This window comes from Cupressus sempervirens, chromosome 4 (assembly GCF_028749045.1).
Source record: "Cupressus sempervirens isolate cs-2001-9-10 chromosome 4, ASM2874904v1, whole genome shotgun sequence".
Classification (NCBI taxonomy): Eukaryota; Viridiplantae; Streptophyta; class Pinopsida; order Cupressales; family Cupressaceae; genus Cupressus; species Cupressus sempervirens.
This window is the reverse complement of record NC_143121.1, coordinates 214,333,518-214,360,729: the sequence shown is the minus strand read 5'-3', so window position 1 is coordinate 214,360,729 and position 27,212 is coordinate 214,333,518. Positions and strand designations below refer to the sequence as shown.

The window sequence follows — 27,212 nt, the reverse complement described above, 5'->3', positions numbered from 1 at the left end:
ATAACCAATAGGTTACTAGTGGCTTCTAGAAGGAATCAATTAATTAACAAATATTTGTTGTAACTCTAACAATTATTTGCCAATTAATCACACATGGATGAACAACTATCCAAGCTACCTAAAACTAACAACACACAAACATATCTAACAAGTGCCACTTAGTGGCTAAGTGCTTGCCTTTTGTTTCAATTAATTGTAGTTTTAATTTTATATCTAAATTTCTAGTTTGGTATATTAAATATATTAATTGATTAATTATTATGATATTAAAAAAAATAGTAGATAGTTGAAATTTGAAGTAAAAAAAACCTAATAATATCCTAAAATGTGACCATTTGAACTAAAATTTTAATTTTATTTAAATACATTTTAATTGTATTATTTAATAATCTAGTGATGTATTTTTTTTAATTATATATCATCATTTATACTTTATATGATATAGAATTATATTATATATCATAGTATAGTATCATATTTTATATAGTAACAATTATTTAAATAAAAAATAGATTATAATATTGTATTATATTATAATTTTTTTTGTTATATCCCAGCATTATTAATATGCATAATAGTATTGGGCAAATTATTACAGCAATTTCATAAACCCAATAAAAATGTCTCAAAATTTATATTTTTATAATCCTTGCATAAAATGGTGTATAAGAGGCTAAATGTTTTTAGCAAATGAGATAGCTACAAATAAGTTTTGTTCATTTCTAAAGATAAAAATATTGCATCTTCATTGTACAATATATTAATTTTATAAGAAAATATAAAAATAATTGATTTCTATTATTGGAAGTAAAGAGTTCTAATCACTAAGTAAGTTAGAGAACTCAAAAAGTGATAAAATAGTACTTAGCCTATAGACAAGTACTAACAAATACTTAGAATTTTTAAATTTTTTTAAAAACCAATCACACATTGTGGAGTCTATTTGAAAAATTAAACTTCAAAACTATCAAACATTGCATAAAACCAAAAGATAAATAGGAAATAATTACTTTTTAAAATTTTTTAAAAACCAATCACACATTGTGGATTCTATTTGAAAAATTAAACTTCAAAACTATCAAACATTGCATAAAACCAAAAGATAAATAGGAAATAATTACTCCCCATTGCGCTGGCGAAGGCAAAAGGAGGACTTAAAATTAATTTCATAATAACTGTAACAAACTGTATTTGCGGCCGCTGGTTCACAGTATAACCGTCTTTGTTGAAATAAGACATTAGCTTATATCACGTCTCCTAGACCTGCATTGATATTCAACTCTACACCTAGAACATTGTTTTCTTTTCAGGAAATGTATCTAAAAAGTTTCTCAAAAAGAATTAGAAATAGGGAGAGAAGTTAGTCATGAAGCCAATCCAAATTAAACTCTGCTTCCACTATCTCCACCTCGAGCCAGGGAATAGAAAAGCTCTTGGCCCACAACCATTGCTTTGCAATCTCTTCATCACAGACAACATGTTTCAACGAACGTAATCCACACACGGTACTAGGCAGCCTCTTCAAACGTGAACACTTTCTCATATCAAATTCTTTCAGTTTTTCTAATTCTCCTATTTCTTCTGGAAGTTTCTTCAAACCCTCGCATATTGAAATGTCTAGATATTCCAGGCACACAAGATTTCCAATTGATGAAGGAAGCTCTCTGAGGCCTGGTAGTGCCGAAAGCCTTAATATTCTCAGACAGCTCATACTCCAAATTTCGGAGGGTAAATTCTTAATAAGATGACAATTTGTAACAGACAACATCTGAACAGATTGCATACGGCAGATTCCAGGAGGCAACACTTCAAGATCACTGCAGTGATCCAGGTTAAAATCTTGCAGCTTGGTATTGTTGAATGTTGAAGTGCGTTCAAAACCTTCACACAAGCTTAAAGAGAGTTTCTCCATGTTCTGTATTTCAGAAAGTGATGCAATTAATCTCTCCAAACGAAGAACTTTTAGCTGAGTGAGCGATGATAAAGCATCAATTCCTTTTAATGTGGTCCTTTTAGAACCATAATTGAATACCATGAGAATTTTAAGTTTTTTCATGGTTTTCAAAAATGGGGGAAGAAAGTATTCACTTGCGGAAAATATTATCACCATAACCTCTGCCTCTGGAAAATTCATTTCATCCCACTCAGTTTCATTCATAGGGCCTGCACGAATGCAACACAAGTAATCCAATTAGGTCATTTAAGTTCGGAATTGAATACTTATTTAGGGTTAGTTTTTTACCAAGGAGAATGCGAAAAGCAAATCGCCAGAAACAATTTGATAGAGAATGAGACAAATTCATGCTACATCCATTTATGTATGGAAAAGCTAGAGAAATGCAGCAATAAATTTAGATATCTAGAATACATTGCATTGTCTATTGAGTTGACCTATTACAGAAATGACTAGATATCAGAGATGTTTTTGAATATATTTGTGTGGCCTAGACATACATGTATCTAGGTTTCTTGTAAGGCTGAATGAAATAAGAAGTAAGCTGCACGGAGTAATAATTGTGTGCTGAACAATGTTGTGATACGGTACTGAGAAAACAGACCTGTGTGAAGGGAGACAATTTGAGCGTCAAATGTTTTACTAGTATGCGTTTGCCATATCTGAGGCAAGCTACTCTCTTTCCAAGACATAAGTAATCTTTTGCTATGGACTGCACTGTCCCTGTATCCCAAGTGCAAGGCTAAGTCTCGTATTACATCATGCTGATAAACGTACAGTTCAGAGGCATTTCCACAAGAGATAGCTACCTGATTCCTGCTCAGTACAAGCAACAATTCAGTATAATAATTAAATAACAAAATAACAAAAAATATATACATAACAGATTAGAGAAGTTCACCTTGGATTGCTAATTAAATTCAAAAGGTTTCTGCTTGCGAGTTCGAGTAAGATGACAAAGGCATCTTGCCACTCTAGTTTCCTAACATTAACCCAAATATCCAATAGTGCATCAGCACAGATTTTCCTGTCCTCTGGAAATGACCCTAAGTCTAGGAAACACTCTCTCGCTGTATCATCCAAGAAATCAATACTAGTCGCCAAGCATTCAAGTAATCCTCTCTGTGATAATCTGATATGGATTTGCCTTTGGAAAGCCTGCTCTTTGCTCTTTCCCAGGCTACCGGTGGCTCCCCGTGCAAAGTGCTTCTAATCACCTTCAGAGCAAGTGGTAGGCCTCCACATTTTGCTTGCACCTGTGATTGATTTCAACTAAATAAATTTATATGGGAACCATTGAAATACTTTTTTGCAGATAATATGAAGTCAATAATAATCCGTAGCTGTATTCCAGGATCTATAATATAGTTAATACATATTTTCAGCTGATAGACAATGAAACTGATGGGGCTTGCATAAAATATGTAGATGTGGAAGATGCTCTATTCTTTAACCACATGTCAATAAGGCCAATATCACCAAGCCATGTGTTTGTAGACATGAAAACCGTCGTAAATTTATATACATATTTTGGTTTGCATTCAAATGTTTAAAAGTAGAAACTTACATTCATTCAAGTACTAAAGAACTTGATAATTTATTTTAAAAAATTGTTTACCTCCTTAACTATATTTGCATATGTGGTTCCTGGAATCGATGTCTGTCCAAAGGCCCAGAAGCAGAAACGAGACAGTGCGTCGACTTGCTCCAACAATTGTAATTGATAAAGTTTAGTAAATGGGGTTTTTGGGATAATAGAAATGTCTCTTGTTGTAATGAGGGTCTTGTATCCTCTGCCTTCGAATAGTAATTTGTCCAAGGTTGATCTGGACCAAACATCATCCAAAATAACCAGAATTGGCTTGGCTTGTTTAAGAAGTTGCTGCTGCAGCTGTCTCTGCCCATCGTCCACATTCTGAAACTGCGGTTCCTTCTTTTCAAAAAGATTTTCCCACATGGTCTCCAGTATTTCTTTGAGGTTTGGGCATTGTGAAACTGTGATGAAGAGCGCCTTGTTCTCGAAGAAATCTAATATCGACAAGAAAACAAGTGTATTTCAGGTTGTGAATATACCAATGCCAAATAAGCAATTTGTTTTAACTTTGAATTTTTTATTTTTTACACTTACTAGATAGCTAGAGTGTCAGTAGATCTACATTAGCCAATGTTAAATAGTGGGAGTGCTCTATATTTTCATTGAATAAAGGTGCATTTAAGTTGCACCATAGAAAGCGCCCTACATAATATCCCAATACGAATCCTCAACCAACACAAGCAATTTAGTATATGATATATTGCCACTACCATGGCTATAAAAATTTCAGGTTCAACTGTAACTGAGAGAGTGCCTAGCCATTGACATTAAACTATAGTCTCTGCCTTCGAAATTTTTGATCGCAGATGATTATTAACATTATTTTGTTTATATGTGTTCTCTTTTGTAGATTTTACATGTTACACAAATTTTATGAGAAGAAAAGCAAATAGCTTCCATATTCTTTCTACACAATGTATATATGCTACAGTTGTCTGCGTTTGGTTAGATCTATGCATTGGTATAAATATTGTAAGAGGCTGCTAGATTACACAGAGACATACGATCCAGTGCATTCCTTGTCTTGTGTTTCAGTGCTAATATTGCATTAAAGCTTTTATGAGTAATATTTGTATGATGTGGAGGAGAAAGCTGGTTGAATTTATTTGTCAACTTTCAAGCCTTTCGACTAAAATTTTAAATCTTCCACTGAATAGAATATGTTTTTCCTTACTGTAGATGTCTTTTAATAGAGAACTATATTTGCAATTTTGAATTCTTTTGGAATTCTTCAGAAAGGAAACTAGGAATGCTATTTTATCTTGTAATACTTGAATTTTTGATCTCTTTGTACAGAGGACAACAACTCTATCATTAGGACAACTCATGAATTGTTTTTAATTTTTCAAATAGATTATTTGAAAGATGATAATTTTGCGTAACAATGCTGTTTGACATGGATGTCTTCAATAATAATAAAACTTGTGTGATATAGATCATAATAAGTTAATTGTGAAACCATTTTTCTTCTTGGTCATTCAAAATTTAAACTAATTATTCCCATGTTTAGGGATAGTAATGATCAAAGATAAAAGGTGCAGTAGTCTTAATTGCTTTGTAATAGAAGTGTGGTTTATTAAATATTAAAACATAATACAACGTAGCAGTAATAAAACGTGGCAGTCAAACATGATAATTACTTTCTTAGATTATTCTCTCTGCTTACACCATTGGTCTTTAAAGACCTTTTCTATTTTTCTATGGATTATATGTGGGTCGCTTCTATTATTTTAGTGAAGGTAAAATTTAAATTTAATATTTTATTTGATTATAGTTATTATTTATTCTGTACAATTTAGTTGAAAATGATTTAATTAAAGTTTTTTTTAAAGAGACATGGAAAACCCTTGAAAGAATATTTTAATTTGATTCAAAATCCAAACAAAAAACAAAATAAATATAATAATTGTTCAATGAATAACTCTAAAATAAAACATAACAAAAGATAGAATATAAAAATTAAATTTTCAAGGTATTTGAGATAAAAGGCTCCAAATAAATTATAAAATAGGACTTTAATAGGTTGTATTAACGTTGGCAATTGTAGCCAATGTTAGGGACAAGAGAAAGAAGAGTGAAAGCTACATCATTTTGCACCAAGGCTCAATTCTTCGGCTTTACGATTTCCATGTAGCCCTTTCCCCTCCCACTCTATCATTAAGAATTAGGACCCACCTTTTCTGCTAGGAAATGGTGGGTGTTATTTTATAGCCCCCACATCAAAGCCCCACCCCTCATCCACACCCTCAAGAAATCCCAAAAAGAGTGGGACCTAGAAAAACCCATAAGTTGAAAAAAAGAAAGAGGAAATTAACCTATTTGATTTGGAAGAAGAGCATGAGCATGGTAGAAGGAGGTTTGCGATTTTCCAAAAGTAGGGCTAAGATGAAACAAAAAGCTTTCGATGATTTAGAAACTAATGAGAAAATAGAGTTAGAAATTAGTAATAAAGAAGAGAAAATTTGTAGAAGAGAGTGGGGAAGGATGAAAAGTTGGAAGTTTTTTGGGACTGAAGAGACTAGTTTAACCTCAGAGGAGATTACAACAAAGAAAAAGAAGAAGAAATTTAGCCAAGACACTACCCATGTGTTGGCTACCTTCACAATGAACATGATGGGCTTCACTTCTAGTGTGCCCTTGGGAAAGAAGAAATGTGATTTACTAATGATGGAGACTTCCCCTATGTGTGTTGATATAAACATTAAGAAAATGGTTTCTACTAACCCCATTTTGTTCCAAGTTAATTCCATATTCATGCTAGCTAAGAAAGTGAAGGAGAAGGCCAATGTTAAGGCCTTGTGTTTATCTGTTATTTTCTTCTCATGAGACATCATTGCTGGTTAAGTCCACTTGTTACCTTTGATTCTCAGAACAAGGGCCTTAACTATTATTTATTTTTACATTTAAAATTCTACAGTAGATATGTTGATAGATGTGTAGTTAGATCTTTTTTTGTACGATGGAAAACTTATGCAATTTAGTATATGTTATCATAGTTATATGATGTTTTTTCTCTCCATTGGTGGTTTTTTTTTGGCTACTAGTGGTTATGTGAATATGTATTCTTATATTTGGGTTGAATATATTGGTAGGGATACTATTATTATTTTTATGTTATTGGCAGGGTTGGTTTCTAGTAGTGCTTTTTCTATAAATGTGATATTGATGGTTTAAATATGGTCATATACTAAGGGACACCACCATTATTATGGCTACTATTAATATTAAAAACATTAGTAACAAGTATTGGATAGGCACCAATAAAATCCCATAGATTAACATAATCATTTTTATAAGCTCTTTAACCTAAAATTTGGTTCTAGAAAGCCTCATGTAGCCCTATAGGAAACTAAAGGATAAGACATAAAAATATAATTGGAATAAACTAATCCCCAAATAAAATGAAAATTTTAGAGAAATAATGTGTTTTAGAATGATCCTTGAACATTTGAATAGATTTTAAATTTTCTCCTAAAACAAAACAAGAATAGAAACCAACAAGTTATCATTAATAGGTTATCACCTCTCTTGTGAAGCTCCTACTCACCTTAATAGGAATGCTTCCTAGCTCAATAGGGGTAAAATAATAGAACCACTAGAAAGTAGATCCACACCCTATCTAACACATATTCAAATAGTCAAAGAGAAGAAAATCGTGGGTGGACACACAATAGTGGGTTACATTTTTTTGGAGGAAGAAATTCCTCTTAAAACATGCTACCATGATTTTTAAGTCAAGTAGTTTTGATAGAAATTATCTTGGTAGTTTTGATTGAAAGTGGATTACTTTCGTTACAAAGTAGTTTTTCAATTTCATTCAATCAAAAGTTAATGAGGCAATTACTTTCGATAGTGTTAAGATGGAACAATAAAGATATGCCATTTTGCATGACATAAGTACTTGAAATGAGCTTTCTAATGATTATGGATTTGATAAATTTTGAGTTTTTTAAGTATATTTTTTTGGCTATCAACTAAAAATAGGTTTATTATCAAAAAAAAAAAAATCTTTGTTGGATGTTCATGGAAATATAGTAAATAAGAGAATACAAATTCTTAAAAATAGCCCAACCCTCTGTATATGAGTCCTCTTTCTACCATAAAAAGGAATTTGGGAATTGGATAAATACAAAATAAGTTATATGCATAAAAAATAATGTAACTCAAAATCAGCGCTAGATCAAATTTGAACATAAGAATAATATGAAATATTAAGTATAAAGACATAAAACCAGCTCCATGAGCTTGGTATAGACGTTAAAAAATTAAGTTTGAAAGAATCACATTGATATCTATTATAGAAAAAAATGTTATGTGTGTAAAAGAAAACACAACTCTTTAAAAATCAGAGTTTGACAACATACCAATTTTTCATGTGAGAAAAAATTATTGAATCTAAATAATTGAAAAAAACAAGAAAAAATTTTAGAATCTAGACAAAAAATCTAAATGAAAATTTGCATTTGTAAATGAAAGTTTAAAAAAAAATCATAGTTCAGTGTCCGTTTAGGGAAAAAAGTGTAACCCACAATTATGGGTCCACCCTCATACAAAAAAAAAATACAACCTATTCTACAAGAATACTCTGTAGTTTTCTAGGGGATGACACCAGCTCCTTAGGGCTTAAAAAAGAGGATGAAAGAATTTGAATGAGCTCTCAATTTTTAGTGTCCATTTAAATTTCCAACTCTATAGTGGGAGTTTCACATTAATGAATCATAGAAAGAGAAAAATGATATTAGTAAAAACAAAATAAAGGTAAATAAATAGGGTCCATCACAACTGAATAAAAATTAAAATATTAAAAGTGGCAAGGAAAAACCATGCAACCCAAAAAGAAATAGAACTTGGAGAAACTCCTAGGGTTCTTTAAAAAAATCTCATTTAGCTTTTACATAGAAACAAAGAAATATAAAAAACATAAAATTATATAAAATCAACATGAAGAGGTAGAAGAGCTAGCCATACTTATAAGAATCAAGAAGAAAACCCCACAACATGAATAGAAAAGAAAAGGAAGGAAAGGTAAAATAAAACCACACACAAACACACACACACACACACACACACACACACACACACACACACACACACACACACACACACACACACACACACACACACACACACACACACACACACACACACACACACACACACACACGCACGCACATGTGTGTGTGTCTGTGTCTATGTGATCTGGTACCATTTTATTAGTACAACCATATGTACTAAATCTACCTTTTAAAGAATTTACAAGATTCTGTTAAGAAATTTACAACTTTGGATGTATTAGGGTCCACCTGATCTAGGGATTTACCGATTCTACTTGTTAAGTACTAACTAGAATCTCTAATCTCTAAATGGCACTATTTTCCTACTATATTCCTTATGCTCTTTGATATCTCTCTACAACATTGGGTACTTATCTTCTTTATGTCTTGATCACAATCACTATATCTCTCTCCTTCTAGCTTTCACTAATTTTGTCTTCATCATTTTTTCCTTCTCCTTTTATTCAATTTTTTTGTTTCCTTCTTTATTTTCTCAAGTAGTTTACAAATATCAATGATTGGATTTAATTGGGTTATCTTTCATTCCAACAAATATGATTGATTACACTCAATATATCTTAGGAACTTTATGATTAATCAACACATAATCAATAAAAAATTCAATATTTTAAGGTAACATTTCTTCACATCAAATGTTGTCTTTTCATCCTTCCTTACTCAAATTTGGGGATCAATTAATTGGATTCTTTTGTCTACTCCCCCTAAAAGAATATGTTACTTGGGTAGATCGCGGGTTCATTATGTCAGGTGATAGCGATGAATTTTTGTGTTCCTCTTTTTCTTCCATCCAACTCCTTTTCATTTCATTTTTGATATCATCAAGATTCATAGGATTCTTCATTTCCCCTTTTTGTGACTGATCAAGAGATGTTTTTCTAAACTTGGAGTGCTATAGCAACATGACCAATCTTATTGAAATAAAAACATAGCAATGCCAGATTGTTTTGAGAATAATTTCCTTATGCTATAAAATTTTATTTTCTTTTATGTCTCCTAATAATTTACAAAATAGGGATGGTTATTGAAATATCATGCCCCTCTATTATTGTTCACCATTAAGACTAGCAACTTAGAAATAATAGATTTACATTCCATAGCTTTGTGTGCATACTTTTTGAATTTGTAATAGTAACCATGAAATCTAATATTACTATCCTTAGGCTTAGATTTACACTCATGATTAGCATGTTCCTACTAAAGAACATCAAAGAAATAATCTTCAAATTTTTTTTACTAGCAACTCTACTTCTACATGCATTAGAATTATGTCCAATATTTTTGTAGTTAAAGGAAGTTTTTTTTAAGGTATCTTACCTTTTTTTTTTTTTTTTCTTTAGATTTTTTTATGCTTCTTATGCTTGTGGTTTCTTAGAAGGTTATGTGCATTCCTAAAAGGGCGTATTTCCAAAATAAATTGTTGTATCTCTTAACCAAGCAACCCTTTACATGCATTATAAGGTCTAGTGGGTATATTATTCCCACAAAAAGTTGAGAAACTTGAACAAGATATTGGAGAAGAGGAATAAAAAATTGAGATCTCAAAGAAGAAAAAGAGCACTGAAGATCTTTCTTACATAGGTGAGAATGGGATTGAAGAAGGCGAAACCTTAGGTGAAAAGAATCTAGACAACAAGATATTTTGAAGAACATATCTTAAATGTAAGAGCTAATGGAAAACAGATGAAAATTTGAGGTCTCAAAGAAGAAAAAAGAGCGTTGTTGGTGTTGGTTACATAGTTGAGAGAGATATAGAAGAAGGTGAAACCTTAGATTGAAAGAACCTAGTCAATATGAGATCTATAAGAACATCCCTAAAAGGTAAGAAATATTCTAAAAATATATGTTATTAATGTGGAAAAGTAGGACATATATCTAATATGTTTTATTTCAATTAGATAACATTTTTGAAGAAAAATGCCTTTGATGGGTACTACGATGATTGTCATTTCTATGTACATGCAACACAAAAATGCATATCTCATTTCAATAAGAAGAGAATAAATGGATGTTTGTAATATTACACCAAGTATGGTCTTAAAGTGGAGGACTATAGGGAAAGAGAAGGGCTAAACTAGTTATCTCTTGAAAGGAAATGAGTCCAACTAGGAGGGATAGGTTCATAGCACTGGTCTACACAAACTATTGGAATAATGGTCAAAGAAGAAATACTAGACCATGGAGAGGTACCCAAGTGATTTTATTTAAGTGCCACGAGATTTTTTATGTCACAAGAGATTACAAACCCAATAAAAGACCAACCAACAAGTCCCCTTCTAGAAAAGAAAATTGATTTTTTATAGAGAAAATAGAGAAGGAATATGCCAAGATATGAACAAGGAAGAGCGAAGTGGTAGAGGCAACGAAGACTAATGAGTGCATAAGATCTCAAATCATCAGTAAGACATCACAAATAAACTAATCTTTTCTATGCTTAAAAGGTGTTAGAAAATAAAAGAAGAAACCTTTAAAATGCCCTCCTAGTCTAAACTAGTAAATCATGAGGAAGAAACAAGGCCAAAGTAGTCACTTGATAGAAAGAAAGATCACAACATGCTGATTAAAGAATAAGGGATGAAAATTTATCATTGTAAAAAAAAATTAAAAGTATGAATGACTAATGTCTAGTGGCAGGTAAAGTATTTTCTGACCATTGCAACCCTAACATTAAAATTCCATGACATAAATAGATGCATTGCAAGTCTTTAGTCACATTGCAATATTGAAATCATCCATACCTTCAAATTTATGGAGCCCCAGATTTCTAAGTAGAAAATTTGAAGAATTATGAGTAAGAAAACAATAATGCCTACAAAATAAATTTCACCTAAGGATAGGGCTTTTCATATTGTACAATGTCTTTTCTGAAATTTCTTCTTGTTTTGCACTTGTCATACCCATTATAGGTTCTTTGATTATGGCTATGACCAACTTTAGTCTAGTAGTTTTTACTAGAGCTAGAGTTGTTATGACAGATGCGCATAGTGCCTCATCTAAATAAATTATCAAGAAAGTTTGTCCTACAAGTTTTTTATGAGGAAAGCCCTAGTCTCCTGATATTGTGCTTAACATTGAAGAGTTTAAAGATGCATGTAGTTGGTTCAAGCTCCATACCCTAATAGCATATTTTGTGGATCACACTCCTCTTTAAAGAATGCTCAAGGAATGGGATACCAAGAATTGGACTCCTCATGGAGTCCTACTCAATGGTATTAAGATCCTTACTAATGTTTTTATTTTCAATTCACTAACCCTTCCCAAGAAGACATGGGTTTTAACGATGAGCTATGGTCAGTTAGGTCTTCCTTGCTAGTTTTCTTGTGGTGATCTTGTGATTTCACTGTCTAATGATAAGAAGATGAAAGTCCCTCTCAAGGTTGACTTTCCAAGGCTCCTCGTTTCCTACTGGAAGTTTATGTTGAGGTTTTTTTGAGGTGGACCTTTCTTGTGACCTCAAAGAATATGTAGATATTTAGGTCAAAGCACACAAATTCACTAAGAAGGTGTTGTATTTGAACCTACCAAACATTTTCTATAGAAGTCATTTGATTGATCACAAGATCAAAGACTACCCTCTTGTTATACCTAACAAGACAATTCCTACTAAGGAGTTGCAAGAAAAGCTAACTGATAACTCCAAAAAGGATGAATGGAGAGATTGTATGTAGAAGGGTAAGGCTTCCTTTCTGCCTAAGCATCAAGGGTCCTCTTCTTCACAACCTTTGGTTTATATTGTTCCTATTACTATCTCTACTACAACCAACACTTCAGTGGCATTGCCACCCATTTCAAATCTTGGCTTCTAGAGGATGGACACAAATGTGAGCATTCCTTTACCCACTTTGTTCTAGAGTCCATAGGTAGCCTACTTTTTTGTCCCTCACGGGTCTCAAATCTCATGGTGTTTGCATGGGCCCAAAGGTTGTATTGAAGACCTCGATAGTGTCTCCAAGAAGAGTAGACTCATCTTTGCAAGAGTTTCCTCTTCTACTCCTACCTCCAGTACATTCTTGCACAACAATTTCACCTCTCTTGGGGACAAGGAAGAAATGCTAGATTTGTTAGCTGCTACCCATGTATTTTACTCTTCTTTTTTTCACTACTCCAAAGCCTCATATGCTAAGTTGGAAAAAATCCTCAAAGCATTTATTTGGACCTTAGATGTGGAACACCATGGCTTTCACTGATTTTCTTCAGAATAGAGATGTTTGCTCAAAGATTCTAGTTGAAAGGGCTTTATTTTTACCCAAAAATAAGGCATTACCTTATGCATCAAGTGGGTTCTCATAGCCATTTTAGGGGATGAATCCTAGAAAATCCTTCTTCGATATGGCATCTCCTCTTGGTTTCCTATGAATAGGCCAACATGGAAGGGGATGGGATTTCAAACCCTTCTCACCACCCATATCACATTCAAGGCTCTTTCATGATCAAGATCATTTCAAAATCTTGGGAAGTTGTTAAGTCATTGCTTTGTTGGGTTGGCAACACATTCAAAGATGGGCTCTCCATGATTCATCATAATTTTTGGTTTTCATCATTATTTTCTGTTGACGGTGTGCCACTTTCCAAAATTCAAGGTGTAAATTCCTCTACATTTTTTCAAATGTAGCATCAAGATGCCAAAATGTCTTTTTCTCTAGAACCACCATGAGTTTGAGATGTTGGAAAGACATGCGAATCCAGTATCATTTAAGTCACCTAGACTGTTAAACTTTTGATTTACTTATCTCTTCTATTCCCCCTCATTTTCGTCACAATCTAGACATTCAATCTATCAAGCCTTGGTGGAAGGACTAGAAGTGGTATCTGTGTACTCCTCTTGTCAATCACAAGGCTAGAATGGGATACTTGTTATTGGTTCCTCACCTTCCCATGGTTGAGTCTCTCAACCACTATTGACATCTTCAGCCCACTAATAGAATTGGAAATACATGTTTAAGGTTATTTGGAAAAAAAATTCTAAGATGAATATTGCACACTTTTCTTAGTGTGTTCTTGAGGGCTTCCATCTAGGGCCTTGGCTAAAGCATTTGGGTATTCAAGACCTACATGGTGTCCTTTTTTCTGACAACCTAAATCTTTCCTACAAATATTTTTGGTTTTGTTGTAGAGCTCATCAATATATGCTTTGGAGACATGACTTTCTCAAGCCCTTCAGGGCATAGAAATTTTCTTGGCACATGGAATTGCTAGGGGATTTCACTAATTTTCGTAGATTTGACATGCTTTGAAAGTGGAGATCCTATTTATTTTATAGAAAGATAGAAATGTAGTGTTTTTTATTCACACTTTTCTCTATATTAATATGTTCTTATAGATTAAACCTTGCATCTGTTATAATGTATTATTTTAGATTCAAGTACAGGCCAACAAGGTGGCCCTATAGGTGGTCCACCTAGAGGAGATGCTCAAGCATTGGGGAAATTCTTTGTGGACATTTTCTTGGGTTCCTGCCACTCATAGATGCCTCGGTCCCATGTCCCACACAACCCTCCTAGCAATTGGGATGTTTAATGATGTCACTCTTCTTCTTTGTGGAATGACTCTAGTTAGTCCTTGATTGCTCCTCATGTTGCTCCTCTTTCTTCTAGTTGTCTAGCTCCTCTAGCTTCTTACCCAAGTGATCATTCCCCTTCCTACACTTGACCATTTTTCCTAACATGGCAGAGGCTGAAGAAAAGAAAAATCTTATGCTATAGTTGATGATTGATTGGCTCCTCTTAAGCCTTCTTCCAACCGAGTGGACAATTATGATTTTCATGATAAACATTATCTTCTCTCTTAGTTGGTGCTACTTTGGCTGCTTGAGGATAATTTTTATGTTTTTTTTTATTATGAATAGTTGTAAAGTGTTCCTAACTTTACTTTATGTACTTTCATGGGGTGATCTTGTATCCTTCAACCCTTTTTTTGTGAATATGTAAATTTAATATTTTATCCATAAAAAGAGACTACTCATAAAAAAAGAACAAGCGGAGAACATAATGGCCATAATATTGAAAAAGGTTAATTTGGTTGATAGAAAACAACAAGATCAACCTGAATATGAGGGAACAGTACTAACAAGAATCTATGTTGGAGAAGATATAGGATTATCATCCCTACATGATGATATCTTTCTTATAGTAGATGTAAAAGGATACCTATAGGTTTAGGTTAAAGAATTGGGTGATAAAGCTACACACGAGATGTAAAACCCATTCTATGTAGAGGAATTTATGAAAGAGCAATGCAAAGTGCTAGACAAATCTACACTAAATAGAGTGGTAGGCATGCCTCATTTCTTTCATGAAGAATGGGTAAGATTTTCTTTAAGCTGAGTCCATAAACAATATTTATGACTAGATAAGTCGTATAATATTACAAAGGTATTAGTACTAAAGTTAAATTGATTTAGTGCAAAAGGAATATATTTATCCATGAATATTGCATCACCTAAAAAAGTGGCTAAAATCAATAAACGACAACTAACCCAAAATACAAGGGAATGCACAGTAAATGAGGTTCTAGATCCAAGTATAAAATTTAAATCATAGTAATAGGGTTAAAACTATACCATGGGAGTAGGGAAAATCAAATCCCTAGAAACATAGCTTGTGGAGCATTCCAAGTCTTTCATAATAGGTCATCAAGTGACCTATGCAGATACCTGCACAGATAGACGCTAGAGAACCTAAGTAAAATTGTGAATGCTAATAAAGGTCAAACACAAAGATTTGGTTCAATATTAGTTTGCATAAACTTCTATCTCAAATGAGAATTTTCTAGGGTTTCCATCTCATAAATAGAGGGAAGATCAACTGTTTGGAACTTAAATAAGTAAGTTTTATAGAAAATGGGAAGGCAAGGGAAATGTTATGCTATGGGGTTATTTCAATAAAATTCAAAAGAAAATTAAACATCAAGAAAGGAAACCCACTAATATAATTGAGAGATTCAAAGAAACCATTTCTTTTCTAGAAAACAAAAATAAATGCATCATTTTTACAGTACAACCAAGAACACATTGGTTGACACCTTTTAGATATGAGGTTAAAGAAGAAGAAGCTAAGCCATGCATGTAATGGATACTAACATTGTAAGAAAGGTTAATATCTTTAAGGTTTGGAATCTATTGGGAAATAAGGAAAATACTTTTCAAAGGAAAGAAGAAAACAAAGGAATACACTCCTCTGATGGTAATAAGGAGCCAATTTGTGAAACCATCCAAGTGTCCACCATAAAAAGTGACAAATAATGAAGAAATAAAAGTATAAATTGGAAGGAGTTCAAGGCACAAGTCTCAAGCACAGATAAGGGAAAGACCATCATAACCAAGGTAGCCAGAGAATTTAGCATCAAAGACTAAGACTGGTGAAGAATTTGTAGAAGCAATAGTAGTAGTGGAGACACTAAAGAAAGTTGAAGTATCAATGACTCTAAATAAATGTAAGAATAAATCCAAACTACTTTATAATAATGAAATTGTATAAATAATTGTTAAAAATAATAATTAATAAATATTGAAGAATAGATTCTTAATTTTTTCTAAAGAGAATGAGAATAAAGCCATAATTCTTGTTCTAAAAAATATGAGAGAAATTGGTAAGAAGCTAGAAGATATTGGAGTTTGGCTACCCAATTAGTTAAGGAAAAAATTTAATTAAAGGTGGAAGATGGGTATACATGACTTCGGAAAAATATTGTTTAAATCCCTACTCTAAATAAAGGCAAATATGATAGATTCCCAAAAAGGATGTTCACAGGAATAAATTGGAGTAGATTTAGTATGCAAAAGCACGTAATAGGTTACTAACAAGTCATATCAAAGAAGCTAAATAAAGTATAGCTAAATATTGAAGTGTTGAGGTTCATAAAATAGATGCATACCTCTAGAAGAATTATTCACAAGGAAGCATCTAGTTCACAAAATAAAGAAAAAGATAAGGTAAAAGAGAGGGTTGGAGAACAAAGTGAAAGACTAGAGATAGGAAAAGGTAATAAGGAATAAAGAGAAGAAACTCTGAGGCCTCAAAGGGAGATGAAACCAAAAACAAAATACATGCAAAGGGCCATATATGAAACTTAGGAAAGCGTGTCTATAAATCCAGGCATAAATATTAAATAACTAGATGATGTTGCATCGATCACACATGACCTGCAGAATCTACTAAAAATAAAGTGAACTCACAAGAAGATACAACTCAAAAAAAAATTGATGAGATTGTCAAGGTCACAACTATTATAATTAAATCTTCACCTAACAAGGACAAAGAAGAGAGATAGATTTCTTGAAGTTTTATAGGTACATGAAGAGGAGCCCCAAGAGGAAAGGTCTCCAAAAATTGAGCAAGTATACAAGACGTCATTATAGAATGAGAAATATGATTCTATAGTTGAAGAAGCCCAATATGACAAGGAAGATACAATGATATTAAAGACAAAATCATCAAGATATATAGTATTATAGAGTAAAACACTTGAAAAAGAGTAATAGAAGTGCAAAGAGAACATCCACAAGTACATGAAGAGAACATGCAAGCAAGAGAAGATGAAGAAGGAAACATATGAAGACATATTTATTATCATCCTCATCATCTTTAAGCTTAGAAGATGAAGGATAATTATTAAAAAGATGTGGACTTAAAGGAAGAAGAAAAGACTCTAGATGCTATCATTGTTGAGAAGTATCCCATAATAAAATACACAAATGTATATGAGGTAAATCAGTATAAAAAACTTCTAAAGAGATGAGAGAAGTTCATTGCAATAAGAAAGAAGAAATAGAGGGACAATAAAATTGGTAGTTGCCAGGGATTTAATTATAGAACTAGCCTCTGATGCATCATATGACCTAGGTACTAACCTCATCAATCAACTTGCTACCTTAGTTTTAACAATTTATTAAGGATGAACTTGGTAGTGGGTAAGATCTAGTTGAAAAGAAAGAGGAAGCAAGAAGAAAAGAGATGCTAGAAACTCTGGTAGAATTCAAAATTGACACTCTAGGGGAAGTAAAGGACAATAAGATAGAAACATTCATGGTCACAACACTGATCCTATAAAAAGATCCTTTTAAAACCTCACTTACAATAGGCTTAGATAAGACCATGTAACAAGATCAATGAGATCTCTAATCATGAGAGAGTACATATAATACAATGACTAACTTTGTATCTAACTATTTTTCCAAGACATAGGGAAGACTACATCATTTTCATCAAACCAAGAAAAAGAAAGAGAAAAGAATCGTATGACTGATGGAAGTGAAATACATACTACCATCCGTGATAGAAATCATACAAGGAAAAATTAATGACATAGAATAACTAATTTCCAAAGCACTGATTAGTATGATTGATGTGGTTGAAGAACTCTTTGAAGATACAAGGAGCAAGACAATTAGACTCACTAATCTAAAGGCATCATGCGATACTCATCTTACTAGTGCATAGAGTGAATACAAGGATGCATTTGATAACCTATAACACCCTTTGTCATTGATGAAAGAAGTGAGGAGATAAAATCAACAACAAAAGAAGGAACAAAAAGAGGAGATCAATATAAAAGAAAAATTCAAAGGGGGAGATAAAAATAAATAGAGTGAGAGAATGATGATGATTAAAAGGGAAGATGAGAAATGAATAGAAGGAGATTCTACCATATGGGGAGTATAAAAAAAGAATCAAAAGGGAGAATATGAAATGAGAAAAATAAAGAACTAGAAAGACAAAATAGCATAAAGGAAAAGCAAGATCAAAAGAGGAGATAAATAAAAACTTTGACTTGAAGGCAAATAAATAGGTAATGCCAATAAGAATAAGTTGAAGACAACTTAGGTAAGGAGAGAGATAAAGACTAAGAATAAAACAAAACATAACATAAATAAGGTAGAAGATATTTAGGGGGAGATCAAACAAAGAAGTGATAAGTTAATGCACTGGAGAAATGTATTGTAGTTATATAGATGGATGAATAGTAATAGAATGAAGTTTTGAGAAAAGGAAGAAGAGTATATCTCACAAAGATGATGTTAAAGAAAGGTTTTTCCATTGATGCCGAATGGGAAGATTATTTACCCCAAAAGTATCATTGACATAAAGACTGAAAAGTTAAATGGTATTTGCATTGATTTGTATTTGGTCATGAGACGAGTAGATACTACATGAAAACCTTATAATTGGTAGAAATAGTAAACCTTTATGCTATGATAAGCCACCATTGGAAAAAAAGTGCTGATAATAATTGATCATTTATTAATAGTAATGTGAGTCATCATAGACATGGAAAAATATCAATGGAAACTGAGTTGATGTGACAAAAAGTAAGGTTGAAGTGATGGAAGTAGGAAAGGACATATGTTAAACATTAACACATAGAAGGAATAGTAGGGCTACTATTAAAGACCCTAGGAGCCATCAAAATGGTTTTTTGAACATTTTGGACATGGAGTTCAAAATTAAGATGGGATCTTGTTATGGATAATTGTGGTCTAATCCCGTAGAGTGCATATAGGGGCTCATATTTTATTTTTAAATGGATATTGGAGATTGAAGATATTTGGTTTCTAGTACAATTATTTATACAGATTGATTACTAGAAGACTAAGGGAAGAGTGTTGTTCAAAGTGCACTCACAAGGAAAGTAGTTATAGGGAGGAGTAACACAACAATAGGTTGTTTTGAACAACCAAGGTCATTAGTGACACATAAGTTTTCATGAAGTAAAAGGAGAAAATAAGGAGATCAAAGGATATTTGAGGAATCATAGTAGAAATCTATAAGGAAAGATAGTTCTATCTTTAGATCATATACTATATTTCTTTCTCACTATTGTATCTAGTTGTAGTTCCTAATATGAAAAGCTTAATTAGTAGGTTTTTATAAATCTTCTAAAAATATACATCTTAGAGGTAAATTTTTTAATCCTCTAATCATGTAGATTTCATAGGATTTATTACCTATAGAAAGATATGTGCATTCTTAATAGGATGTGTTTCCAAAAGAAAGAGTTGTATCTCTTAACTAGACAAGACTTTACATGCATTATAAGGGCTAGTGGGTATATTACTCCCACCATGGGTTTTGAGCACTCATCAAGGATTTCCACGTACAAATATATGTGTCACTTGATGAATTATTTCATGTTTAGGTTTACATGCTTTTATTTTATTTCATTTGTTATCACTCTAACAATTAAGTGTTGTTGTTTAGTTTGATTATAATGGCTACAAAGGAAACTATATTAAGTTTTGATATTGATTTTACCCCTCTCTTAGTACTAGTTGGGACCAACACTTACATAATAGTATTTTGTTATAATTTCTCGATGTTTTTAATGTAGTCACAACTTGTTTTTAGCTACATATCAAGATCCTCTCTCATTACAAGATATTTCCTAAGTGTTCCTTTTAGCTCAAGAATCATATTAGCATTCTCCATGAGCTCTTCCTCATACTTGTACCTATCCAAGAATGTGAATCCTTCCATCTAGCTATTAGGTTTATTTCTAAGAGTACTATCACTCTAATACCAATTATTATGATTCACAAGTACTAGGAGAGGTGGGTGTGAATCAATACATTCAAACTTCTACAATAATTTCATACTATTTACTACTAATTAAACATATAATTAGTACTTTAAAATAAACCATAACAAAAAAATATTCACCACATACATGAGACACTTAACATAGTTATTTTAGTTTCACTGAAACCCTTTCTTAGAAGGTAAAACCATGGTATGGTTGGTAACCGTAAATGTTCACTACTCTAGTGAATATGTTTTTCTAGTTAAGAGAATACAATTACCCTTTCTAGGGGTTCAACATGTTATGAGCGATCTTGTACCTTATGAAAAGTGAAATTAGATATACTAACATCTACCTTGTTAAAGAATTTACAAAATACTCTTAAGATCCTATGCTATTAGAGAATTTACAACTTTGGGCCTATTAGGGTCTGCATGATTTAGGGGTTTATTGGTTGTAATTCATAGGTAATAATAACTCAAATATATAATCTATAGATGGCACTATTTTCCTTTAAGATCTCTTATGCCCTATGAATTCTCTCTACAATACTTTGTACTTATCTTCTTTGTATCTCAATCACAATCACTAAATCTCTCTTCTACTATATTACACCAATCCTCCTTACTAATTTATTCTTATCCTTTCAATATCCCCTTTCAATATGTCTTTTAGAGACCCTTTTATGTTTCCGTTTAATATTTTTCTTCTTAATCCTAATCCTTTATTCAAGTCTTTTTCCCCTCTCTATTTTCTCAATTATATTTCAAATCTCAAGGATTGGATTCAACTTGGTCATCTTTTGTTCTTTTTTTCCTATCCATCTATTGGATTGGTTAACATTTATTAAATATAAAGTCCAAACATATTATATAGGTATTTTACATTTTTATATATCCCAAGGTAATACATATTTATTTTCTTAATCTCTACTATTGGTTTCACTTTATTTGATGTCATTATTCCTTTTCCTTTTTACCAATTGGCCACACTTTTCCATGTAATCACCACCTGTTACTTAGCGACCATTGATATCACTAATTAGAAAAAGTGTCTACAAGAGGCTTAGTAATCCATTGTAGACATAGTTCTCATGAATGAGAGCTATACTATAGTTTTCATCAATGAAAACTATTTGATAGTCATATAAGTTCTAACCATCACACCCATCTACATAATTTCTCAATTTCAACAACTATCATGTAGTCAAAATATCTAGGAATGTATAAGTTTAATACAAAACTTATTTAAAATTTCCTACCAACCCATTAGCTTTCCATCTTTGACAATATCTAAAAAATCATATTTCCCCTAAATATATAACTCCTTGTTGATAGTATTTGTAATGAAGCTAGTGGATCATCCCAATGCTCTAGATTCAACATATGGATATCTCACCAAGTATGGTTTTTCCTTGTAATATCTATTAATTAGAAATTATTTGACTCTAATTTTCTCATAATTTCCATATTGCTTAAACATACTATATCCTAAAATATGTATTAGGAAATAGTTAGACATGAGATCACACAAATGAAACCCTTTCAATGAAGAAAATTTTCACTATTGTCATCTATTAATACTATGTATAAAACGGATTTTCTTGGTCTCCTCCCCATGTATTACACTAACAAATCACTTAGAAGATAATGATAGTCCATATATTATTATGTCTTTTAGCTGTATATCCTCCCCCCCCCCCCCCCCCCCCCCCCCCCGCCCCCCCCCCCCCCCCCACCTTTTTTTTTATCATGGTACACAAATTCCAATTAGCAATATGCTTCTTCATTTTTCTCCTTATCCTTATACTAAAGATAGCCTCTAACCTATTTTGAGATATAGTTAAATTCATAAACTTAAAAAATCTAAGAAGATGTATATAGTATATAGTGTGTGATGATAGAATCTCTTGACACACCTAAAAACTACCAATCACAATTAAGAACTAATTATTCCACTTGTCAGATTTATTATCTATTTTTTATTGAATCCATCCCATCATTTCCTTTAAATATAGGTTGAAAATATGATTCCAAGTTATCTTACTCAAAATTTCCCACTCACATATGTTAAGAATTTTTTACTAAAACAAAAGTGGGCTTTCCTCCCATCCCAATATTGTATATTTTGTGCAAGGTAATTTATTCCTAGATGCTTCACAAAATAAACTCATCTTAGTCATTAATGAATTGTACATTTTCTCTAAATATTAATCAATATAGTTGTATTATATTGAAACTAAATGTTGAAAACTTCCATTCAATTATTTATTTTAGTTCCTTTTATTTTTAGGGATAAGGATTCATCCCTAAAAATATGATAAATCTACTATACTAACAAACAACATAGGGACAAGTGGACACTCTTTGCTAATAGATCTTGAGAGATAAAAACTATGGATCTACATTCATTTACTTCAACCCATGTTCTACTCTATTACATTATTTTCATCATCTAAAAGAGAAACATTGCAAATGCTAGTCTCCACAGTATCATAAATATAAAATTTCATTTTATTGTCACTAATGCTTTCTCATAGGAAATCAATGACTAGTATTTGACAATGATTTCAATGACTACTTGATCTTATATAAGACTTCATTTTTAAAATATTTCCAATAAATTCTAGTGAACACAAATTCAACAAAAGTGTTCCAATTTTTTTTTTGGTTGATGCATCTCCATAGTAACTAGACATCTCATTCTTGATATATTTCTTATGTGGACCTACCATAGGCAATGAAGGAAAGATGATGACTTCCAACCTTATGAAAGACTACTCACATGCATGTGACCAATTTCCTCAAGTCTTTCCATAGAGATAACCAAATGAGAGAAGCAATCCTCTAATAAATAAATAAAAATTCAAAATATCATCTGAACATATTGAAGGATATTTAGTACTTTCTAGTGCAATGATGCTAATTATTTTATATATAACCCACTATCTTCTCATTTGGTAGTACTACCAATCATAAACCAGATTTTTATTCAATGAATCTCATCAAGACTCTACTTCAAATTTCAGCACCTAGGATATCAATGCATTCAACTTCATAAAATCAAAATCAGTTAAAGGTTTTTTCCTTATTTAATACATGTTGTCATTTCTTCTTTTTAGATTACTCAAAATGAACTGTAATGTTGAGAATTTTTCTAACATCAAAGAATCTTCTTGATAAATATATAATTAATATATATAGTGGATATTGGATAGTAAATTTTAATACATCAACTTCTTATTATTTTTTCTTTAATTAACATAAAATGTATGCTCTATTTAACTATTTAAAAAAAATGTCAAACATTCTATAAAGTATAATACATTATAGGGTTCACTTAATGAATAAGCTATACTAAATAATATTTAAATAATATTTATTACATCATGTATTGTGATGGAAATTATAAACACTATATAAAATCCATGTATTGGTATTTTGGCCAAAATTTAAAGATACAATTCAAAGTCATTCCTTTCTTCCTAGTATAATAACTTTTCATAATTTGTTTTCACTATGATGAGATATTTTTAACTAACATTAGAGCCGCAAATTAGTGACATACTATCATTTGCAATGTGTATATAAACCTAAACTAATTTACTATATAGTTTTAGTAATAAAACAAACATAAATTAAGTTAAATTTGTATAAATAAACAAAGCATGTTCCATTGCATTACATAGAATATTTATTAGGAAATAGATTAATCCCTTCATTTCCTCATTTATTAATTGTAGGATTAGACACAAGTCACGTCATTACATATTTATAATTTATATAAATTTTGAGATTTTTCTACAAATTTGGTCTACATTTTTTTTTATTAAAGGAGGTAGGAAAATTTGGCCTACATGTTACACTAGGAAGACTTTTTATTTTATATTGTTTGAGTTTTCAAAATAACGTGATATAATTTTATGATTATATTAATTGTAGAATAAATTATTACATTCAATCGAATCAATATTCAAACATAACTACAACATTACAAAAAAATAAAATAACTTTCACTTTTACTTCTAAATTGAAAAGCATTTTAAATATAAATAAATAATAATAATTCTAGATGAAAATGCGGAGAAAGTGATATAAATGTATACCAAAATTTTTTTATAACAAAACTACATAATTTCTTTTGTACGTTGCTTCAAAAAATAAAGGAAACAAACTACATGACAATAACAAAGACCACGTTAAGGAAAAAGGTAATGTTTATGACAAATTAAAAAAATCAAAGAAAGATCACGACCAATATATATTGGAAACACAAAGTCAAAGTAAACAAAATACCGTAACTCAATTTGAAAAAAATTACTAACAATTTTAGATGAAAGTACAAAGAGTGATATCAATGTACGCCGAATATTTTTTATCCATATTAGATTACTTCTTTTCTTCTTTTCTGTTGTATTGCTTAAGCAAATAAAGGAAACAATCTAGGCACCCTTTATGTTATCTTGTTAAAAGCATATGTAAAATATGCTCATAATTTTAGAAGGAAGCACTGCAACTCTTCATAGAATAACAACATAAGGCATAGAAAATTATAGACGAGAGGTTACAGAATTGGAAACTTACCTCTGACTTGGGAATCATTCGAGAGAGCCAACGCCAAAGTAGTTTTGCCACCTCCCCCAATACAGTGCAGGCCAACGACAGATACCTCTTTCTCGAACAAAATGTCCTTCAAATCTACCACAGATTTTTTCAATCCCACGTAAAACTGAGATGTATAAGGAACATCATCATGACAAGGGTAGGTGGGCTTCACCATTTCTGCACAGTCCATGAGATCGTTCGCTGAATCCATTTGCTCAAGTAGCATCGTGGCATTCTGACACGGATCATTACTGATCATAGAAACTTCTTTTGATATCGAATCCTTCAGCATGATAGGAGTATATGGACGTTGGATATCATTTTCATGGTAAACACTTTCAACATATTCCTTCAGCCTTCTCACATGAAGTAATACGTGAGCAGGCAGTATCCCCATAAACACATTGATCTCCTTGTCGAGCTTCAAGATACGAGATGCGTACCTATAATTCAGCGGCAGGTTAAATGGGCTGATATTCTCGCATTCTTTTATCAACGTCGCTCCCATTATCAGTGCCTTGTAAAACTTGTGAAGGATTGTATTTTGTTCATCTGTGGGTAACTGCAAATCCTGCAGGCAAATTTCTTGAATACCTGGGCTTAGAGTCTTTAGCAGAGAATGTACTCTAATGCACATTGGCTTGCAGTTGAACATCTCCATAGCCTGATTTTGCAATTAAACTGCTTCGAGTTTATTTTTTCTCCTCTGCGGAGCGTAGTTTCTTTTGAAACGTAAAAGTTATTAATAAAAGTTGCCCATTCCTTCTGGAGGACATTTATTCTAATATTTGGCTGAAAAAGAGAGCAATATTTCCAAGTTTCGTACTCGTTTCATGGAAGTCGTAACGAAATAACATACCATGTTCACATTCGTTTCATGGAAGATGATATGTTTACTTTTCTTGCGAAAACTTCAACTTATTAACGACATTTGGCTATTTCTTCCTTGTGGACATTTTTTCTGATAGTTGGCTGGCCAAACATAGCGACAAATGAACAATTCATATTTGTTTAATGGAAGTGGTTAGGAAAAAACATAACGTGCTCATTACAGGAAGTGGACAGAAAAATTAAACAACTATTGCTTTTAAAATTCTATATGAGTTGGAATCGGCTATTTTCAAACACGTTCCGGCATTCGTACAGACTGTATTTTCTTTTAAACGCTGGCCGGCAAATATCTTTCGCAAACTCTTTGACAAGCGGAGAGCTCTACGTTCGCGCAAATTTCGTTGTCCAGGAAACATTCAAAGTCTATTACGACCCGTTTATTTCCTGAATGTTTCGTGTTCATTTGGGGAACCGTTGTAATTGGACTTTTAGCCGCTTTCGTTTGGTCTAAGTTGCAGTTACCGCGCAATTTTCCTTCTTCAATGGTACCAGATTTTCAGATGGTACCATTGAGCTGGCTGTTTCGTTGGGAGGATATTGTCAAAATTCATGTCTTATTTATATGAAATAAATATAAATAATTGACATATTTTAAATAGTCAAAGGTTAATTTGCACTATTTAATTATAGATCTATTTAGCATGAGCTCTATTTACTTTCTGAGTTAGAATTTATAAATTTTAGGAGTAGGTATCATTTTCATTATGATGGTTTTCCCTTAGGTGGCTTTATATCTTATTATAAACTCTTGACTAATAGTGGTGGAGAATTTTTGTTTGTGATTTGAGAAGATATAATTAGTGATAGCTTAATATTACTAAATTTCAAAAATTCATTTCTAAAGTAAAGATATTTGTTTCTTGATTCTATTGTGCATGTTTTTTTATCATCAATGTATCAGTTTACACTCTATTATCCATCATCATGACGAAAGGAAATGATATGGATAGAAAGACAAATATAATTATATTTGTCTTTGTTTGCATAGCATTCTTTCTCATTTCAATGATTGTAATCCTAATGATGGATCACAAAGTGTGATCCCAAATGCTAATGCTAAAACTACGTACACAAGTGAATCCTAAAATAAAAATCTTGCTTAATGATGTAGACAATCAGCTCAACATAGACCCATATTTGAAATTTGGCATACAAAATTAAAGTAAATCATTTTAGGATGATGTCACAAGTTAACAACCCATGAATATGAAAATACTAATAACAACATATAGAAACAAGAAGTGGAATATTTAGAGACTAACATTCAGAAACCTTTGTTCTTTCGTTCATCACTGAAAAATCATCAAGTGCACCTTCTAATTTCTAAACTTGATGGTTTCAACCCTTCTCTTGATGAAATACTAAATACCTAGTTTAGCTCATACAAATACTACAATTATACAATAGTCCAAAATATAAATAATAAACTCCTAAATCTACTCCTATGATGAATTTAAGGTAAACTATAAATTTTTTGAGAATCATATCCTAAATTTATTCGTACATAACTCTACCTCAACTAACATCTGAAACTTAACAAACATTACACAATAAATAAAGATGACAAGTCTAACAATGCAATG

General features: G+C 31.8%; 1 pseudogene across 1 annotated transcript; it reads right to left on the bottom strand.

The window, feature by feature from the left end:
* Positions 1-1,140: 1,140 nt before the first annotated feature.
* On the bottom strand, positions 1,141-25,399 carry LOC149560750 (putative disease resistance protein At5g47280; annotated as a pseudogene). The gene is made up of 5 exons (XR_016364229.1): positions 24,718-25,399; positions 3,573-3,982; positions 2,856-3,210; positions 2,559-2,770; positions 1,141-2,163 (listed from the first exon to the last, which is right to left on the bottom strand). The product of XR_016364229.1 is annotated as a putative disease resistance protein At5g47280 (transcript).
* Positions 25,400-27,212: the final 1,813 nt, after the last annotated feature.